The sequence below is a fragment of the Puntigrus tetrazona genome, chromosome 16, assembly GCF_018831695.1.
Source record: "Puntigrus tetrazona isolate hp1 chromosome 16, ASM1883169v1, whole genome shotgun sequence".
NCBI classification, from domain to species: domain Eukaryota; kingdom Metazoa; phylum Chordata; class Actinopteri; order Cypriniformes; family Cyprinidae; genus Puntigrus; species Puntigrus tetrazona.
In genome coordinates, this window is record NC_056714.1 from 6,117,850 (window position 1) to 6,125,349 (window position 7,500).

The window sequence follows — 7,500 nt, forward strand, 5'->3', positions numbered from 1 at the left end:
CCAGATGTATCTTCATAATTATGCAAAAAAGTTTTTTAATTTAAAGCTGGCAAGGCAGACGAGCAGACCCAATTGCAGAAAAAAAAATTAAGAAATAAAAAGGTCTTTGTATAATAGTCCAAAAGGGGTGAAACAGCTGGCAGTGAACTCCAGCCACAATCCCAGCTGCAGAGGAGGTGAAGGACGGGTCATCTAACAGACACAGTTCGATGGGACGAAGGGGTGAACCAGACCCAACCGGTGGGGCAGGAAAAGGTGGCCGCCAAAGCGGTCACCGCTGAGAAGCCTCCCACTGTAGCCACGTCCAGCATCCACCCACTAGAGGACCGAGACAGGCACCGAAGATCATCGGTGAGAGGAGAATCCTGAGCTGGGCAAAAAGTGAACTGGAAAGAGGGGGCAGAAGACGGGGAAAACAAGAAACTAACAAAAAAAAAAAAAAAAAAAAGGCAGAAAGCAATAACTAGACTGAGAACAGGACTAAGACTGGACAAACACAAAACTGATCAAACTAGTCAACAGAGGCTCAGCGTCAGAATGAACTAACACCAGACGACAGACTGACAAAGGACAGAAAACACAAGGAGACTAAGTAGGGAGGATAATTAACAGAAATGGGGTGCAGGAGTGTGAAACAATTAGGAGTTAACAAGAGGAGGAGTTAACAGCAAAGCACATGGCGAGCTGTCAAAACAAAGGCCATGTGCTGGGACAACAAAACACAAGACAAACACAACAGGCCGCTGCAACACTGAGACAAAAAGCCATATCAGCGATTCTGATGTCCGGTCCGATAGTATTGTGGATCCCTAACATTCTATATAAACATAACATTGTTTCTTAAATATATACGTCCATGTAGACACAGATAAAAGAATCAATCATTTTATTACGGTTTTAAAAAGTAAGCAAAACTTTGGTTACAAGCTAAGCTATCACTACTCACAGATATTGCAAAAGAATTGCCCGACCCCACAAATTACAATAATAAATACTAAACTCCAACACAATATAATAGACAGTGAAATAGAAAGTGAAAAGAAACTGAATGTGTTTATTCTTTGCAATTAAATTGGCTACATGGGATGCGAATGGTGCTAATATTTTAAGAAATGATATATGAATTAATGAAGAAGAATCTGTTACAAGAAACACATTGTGATGAAAGGAATGCTGAAGATTTGGATAAATAATTTGATGGGTTAATTGTCAAAGAAGACTACTTAAAGTAAGAGCTGTTTTTTTAAAGCTAAGTTTTTATTTGTATTTATCCTGAAAAAATGATCTCAAAAATTATTATTATTGTAATTGATTGTTGATAGCCTTTTTGATTTTAATTGCACAGAAGACATGATCAATAGGAACCATATTGAACACTTCAGAACCATCTTATTCAGTCAGTAAAAAAATAAAAAAGGATATTTGTAAATGTGAGACAATATACAGTCTGGGTGGAACGCGTCTTTGGGGCTTCTCCACACCGTACCTCTTCCAGATGTGGGAAAGACAGTAAAGGTGGACTCATCAGAGTCATACATGCTTCACATTGTCCACAGCCCAAGATTTCCCCCCCATCCTTTGGCATTGGCACGAGTGAACAAAGGTTGGGCTACAGCAGCCCGGCCATGTGTACTGACCCTGTGGACCTCCGAACGGACAGTTTTGGTGGAAACGGGAGAGTTGAGGTGCATATTGTTGAGGTACAATCCGGGTTAGCGTCTAGACATCCCTTTCAGACCGCTTCCTCTTCGCGTTCACAGTTACTGCTGTTGGATGTGGTTTGCCCTTCTTGGTGGTATGCTAACTTACCATGAAACCATGGCTGATACTTTACAAAGACTTGCCGTCTGGGTCACCGATGCACAAGCAAGCACCAACAATTTGTCTTTTGAACTCTGACACGTCACACTTGGGTATGTTTAAGGGTAGGTTCGTGGATAAAGTTTGTGGTTCCAAAGCGGAGGTAACTTTCTGGTATGTATGTAATATAACTGACTCTCTGAAGATGACGTGCTCGGGAGCAGGTTATGTTTCAGTGTAAGTTCGTTTCAGAAGGTCGGTGAGCATGGCGTGTCCCTTGCGAGAGGATCCTGTGGTTTTTAAGTCGGAGGGTAATAAAACCACGTATTGACGTGTTTGCATACCCTAATGAATATTTGAAGAGCGTTATCGTTTTTCAAAGATTCCTTAGTTTATTTAACACGTCTTTTAAAACCGCATGTCGCCAAATGTGACAAACGAGGTTGTGCGCTTAGCACAGAAAACATTCTGTGTGCATAGCACTTAGGTTTTTTGCGTCTGGCCATTTTTGTACAGTGTGGCGACTCGGAGCATGTGGGAAGAAAGGCAACTGTGTGTAGAGCTGTTCGTTCAGTATGTCTGGCACTTAAACAGTTCTTACCACGCGTTTCTACAGTTGGTTATTTGCCGGGGACAGAGGATACCCTTGTCTGCCCTATTTAATGACACCTACCCTGAACCTGAGCCTGGACCACAGACACGCTTTAACCTGGCTCACAGCCGAACACGGGCCGAGGTGGAGATGACTATAGGGATCCTCAAATCTCGGTTTCAGTGTCTGTGTAGGCTCGGGTTAGTCCAGAGAGAGCGTGTGACTTTATAGTGGCTTGTGTTGTGCTTCACAATATTACCACTATAAGAGGAGAAAGCCACCCTCCTTGTATTGAGGATGATGGCCCAGAGGAGATGGAAGACTTTTGAGAGACAGGATCTGTCAAAATTACTTTTATTAGTTTTTGCACTGGTCTGCCAGGCACTTCATTTCTTTATTTCCTGAAAAATAAAAGTAAAATTCAATGAAATGTTTTTATGTTGCTTTATACATACAGATATATATACACATACATACATACATACATATACACACACACACACACACACAGACACACACGATGGCAAAAATATTTACAGTGTGCTTCTCAACTAATTTGCAACACATTTTTGGAATATATAGAGTTTAGCAAATCCTTTTAAAGATTCAACTAAATACAAGATATGCCTGATATTATTAAATACGTGTGGATCTTCAAGAAGCCCTCATAAGTATTCATCATTATAGATTTAAAAAATACTTCCTGTGTCTCATGTAAGTCATGTATCTGTATGTGAACAGGGCCTTGATGATTAATAAAGTTCTGGTCATGGAATAAAAGCTTGCATCTAAATAAAGTCCCAGGATTAAAGCAAAATACATTCAGTTTCTTTCTTTCTTTTCTGTTTTTGTACAATGGGCATTTACTCATTATTTACTCATCCTTTCACTCTTCTGCCTTTGAGAAAACAAGTAAAACCAAGAGCAGTCTTAAAAGCGGCGGTTTCTTTATTTACCTGCTGGGAGTATACAGAACCGGAAGTGTCTTTACACTTTCACTTTAGAGACGCCTCACCTGTTCACAGGTGACCAACAGAAACATCTGGACGAAATATCTCACAAGAGAGTCCTCCGGGACGATTCTCTTTCTTAAAAGAGGTGTTTCAGAGCTAAAAGCAGTCATGCGGTCTCCACTGCTCCTGCTTTTCGGAGTTTATTATGTGTATGCTGGTGAGTGTTTTCATACGTTTTCTTAAGCGTTAAAGTGTCTGGTTGTTGACGCGTTTCGACGCTTTTCTTATTTTCGTTTAAAAAGCGATGGTTTGAGGCAAGCTACATGTAATTAATAGCTTTCTGGAAACTTTTTTCACACTAAAGCACAGTTTAGTTGGAGTTATGGGGTTGTGTAACAGGAAGAATTCGTCTAAAAGCCTTCTCTAGCTAGTCATTTTTACCAAAACTAGACTATTGTTTTTGTTGATTAGCGTTTTTTGAGTTGATTTGAGAAATGCTTCGGTTGTTTTTAGTAGGTCTACATCTCCTAAACCACAGTGTGTTGTATCGGAGGTCAGTTTCGTTTTCAACCCGAGTTATTTTTTTCTGACTAGAGACTGATGACGAGCGACTGGTTAAACTGACCGAGGCCTGCTACTAACTAGTATCAACTCAACCAGAGGTCCCCGGCTCAGATGTTTGATGTTGCTAATATTTCATAGATTTTTGCTTTATTTCTTTTTTTATGGACGAATATTTACTGAGTAATCAGCTTTATAAACTCACATTTTGCGTATTGCTTTCATATCTTTAAATATGGTTTGGTCAACTTATCGATTATAAAACATTACTTTAGATCCCCGCAGACACGAAACCTAGTGTCACTGTGTCAAAAAAATATATTATAATAATAATAAGTAATATAATACTATAATATTTAAATTGTTGTCGTTTTTCTCCAAATTTGTACATAACCCCCCACAACTTTTCTGTTTAAATTTATTGCAATTTTGTCAAAAATAAATATCACACATTTTTCCTTGAAATGTCATTCAGTGTAACAATCTGTTTTAAAACATTTGAACCTGTTTAAAAGAGTATAAATGGTTTTTAAAGTCTTCCTTTTAGAACAATTGAAAAACTAAGATGGCCTCCGGAAAAACGTTTTGATGAACACCAGATGGCGCTGAAGAGCCAGAATTCAGCATTTACCTCAAAGCTGCGCTATACTTTGTTTCTGAGACGTGTTTAAATGATTTAAACAGTCGTTTAGAGTTGTGCATTCACTGTAGTGTTCATCACAGGGCCAGACATTTCAACATAAAAAACAGCAATTGTGTTAATTAAGTTAACATGAACGAAGAGTCTTTAACAAAGGTTAACCCTTGTGCAACATTTTCGTCCTTTTCGGTTTTATATACAGTACAGACCAAAAGTTTGGACACACCTTCTCATTCAAAGAGTTTTCTGTATTTCCATGACTATGAAAATTGTAGATTCACACTGAAGGCATCAAAACTATGAATTAACACATGTGGAATTGTATACATAACAAAAAAGTGTGAAACAACTGAAAATATATCTCATATTCTAGGTTCTTCAAAGTAGCCACCTTTTGCTTTGATTACTGCTTTGCACACTCTTGGCTTTCTCTTGATGAGCTTCAAGAGGTAGTCGCCTGAAATGGTCTTCCAACAGTCTTGAAGGAGTTCCCAGAGATGCTTAGCACTTGTTGGCCCTTTTGCCTTCACTCTGCGGTCCACTGGGTTCAGGTCCGGTGACTGTGGAGGCCAGGTCCTCTGGCGCAGCACCCCATCACTATCATTCATTATTCATATTCGTTTTGATGCCTTCAGTGTGAATCTACAATTTTCATAGTCATGAAAATAAAGAAAACTCTTTGAATGAGAAGAGAAGGTGTGTCCAAACTTTTGGTCTGTACTGTGTATATATAAAGTAATTTTTCCTGTCATTACATTGTTTAGAGCATAAAAAAAATTCTGAAAATTATATTTTATGTCCTCTGTAGAGGACACTAGGACTATTTTTCTAAAATAAAATTAAAATGGCATGAATAGAGATGTGGCTAAAACAATGTGTTCAGTTTTTAGGTTTCAGGTTTTTTCTATGCTGTTTTTAAGGTTGATTCTCACTTGTGTTATGTTTAACATAAATATTTGTTATTGCATAAAACATAACAGTTTATGCGTGTACAAATACAAATCTCATGAGAGTAACAATTGGCCAGATATTCATAATAATATCTAATATTTCCATTAAAATATTGATATAAGTTATTTTCCTATTCAATTGTTATGTCTCTCAAATAAACAATAAACATAAACAACACAGTGGACATGTATGAAATTTAGTTTTTCATTTAAATTATTACAAAATATAATTATATTTCCCTTTAGATGTAAAATTTATCACTGAATTCATTTTAATGAATATATTAGTTCTAAACTAAAATATATATGTATAATTTTAACTGTGTTATTGCCAGCTGTATAAATTGTGACACAGTTGTGTATTTTATTTATTTAGTTTCCATTTCCTTTAATAAGTTTATTTTGGACTTGAATGTCTTCAGTGAAACCCATTAAAACTGATATTTTAAGCACATTTCATCTAACCGTAAAATGAAGGATTTTTTTAATAGCCTGTCATTCTGCTGGCAAGGCTTCAAAATTTTAATTTTATGTCGTTCCAACAAGATAATTATGTTGTTTTAATGACGTAAGATCTCATTATTACAAAAAATATGATATTTTATCAAGAAAGAATAGTTAAAATGACATATCTCATTATTACGGTATTGTGCATGCTTTCAAATGGGATTCATTATTTTTGATTTACAGTGAGAGGAGTTTACTGAAAAAAGTGCAAATGCTGACTCGTTACTCCACAGAACATCTTCGAGAACAATTACAACATTTTTTGTCTTTGTTGAGGAATAAAAAAAGCTATTTATTATTAAAATGATTAAAAAACAAGACAGAAGGAATAAAAGAGACATTAATCATTACTGAAATCTGTGTTTGTGAGAGAGAAAGTTTGTGTAGTAAGTAAAATAAAGAGAAGGATGAACATCTTTTCTTTTTACTTAGTTTACACTAATCTGGGAACCTAAAACGCTTGTTCTGTTGTTGAACAGATTTCTAGTAAGATAATTCAATAATAGATTTGTTCATCTTAGATTTGCCTGAATGCAATCTCATAAATGTAAATAAGCCAAAGTTTACTGTGAGTAGATGAATCTTTTTATCTGTCGTCTTGTGTTTTATTTTGAGAGCGACAGAAATCAAAGGGACTTCTGTGTTTTAGCACACTTCCAGTGGACCTGGAAAATGAACATGTTTGCACAGACAAACAACTAAAGATATAGTACTTTAGTAAATATACATTTTCTCTTTTTTTCTTAGTCAATTTAAAGATTGCAATATAGGTAACCGTTTTCACCTGTTATGACAGGAATTATTGTAATATAGACTAACTGTGAATTTCAGTGTTGGTGTAAAATAAAGTGTGAATTTTGAGCAGGCTTTATGTGGAGATGACTAATTTGAGACGATGACTGAAATTTAGTTTGTGTCTCTTTCTGTCAGGAACACACTCTCTGAGATACTTCTACACTGCTGTGTCTGGAGACATTGACTTCCCAGAGTTCACAGCGGTCGGTCTGGTTGATGAAGGACAGTTTTATTACTTTGACAGCAATATAATGAAAGCTGTGCCGAAGACAGAGTGGATCGGAAAGAATGAAGGAGCAGATTACTGGGACAGAGAGAGTCAGATTGGTATCGGCACACATCAGAGCTTCAAAGTCGACCTCCAGATTCTAAAGGGACGCTTCAACCAGACCGGGGGTGAGTTAAAGCCATTAGTTTTACCTGCCAGAGAAACATCTTTTCACACAGTGGAGCGCACAAACTGACACTTTGCTTGAGATGTGTTTGTTAAACACTAATATCCACTAATGTCTTTTTTTATTGTATAGTAAGGTAAGTGATATTTTTTACTTTTTCGCATTGGGGCTTTTGCAATTTAGCCATATTTATGGCTCATAATGGTTCAGTTTGATCAAACACGATGAAACAAAACAAACCCATAATTCAGAGCACTTCATAAGTCCTTCATTCATGAGTCAGATTACACTGATGACATCACAATAT

At 36.8% G+C, this 7,500-nt stretch overlaps 1 pseudogene; it reads left to right on the forward strand.

Annotated features, from left to right (window-relative positions):
- The first annotated feature begins 3,401 nt into the window (after window positions 1–3,401).
- LOC122359838 overlaps window positions 3,402–7,500 on the forward strand; it is a 20,840-nt pseudogene continuing 16,741 nt past the window's right edge.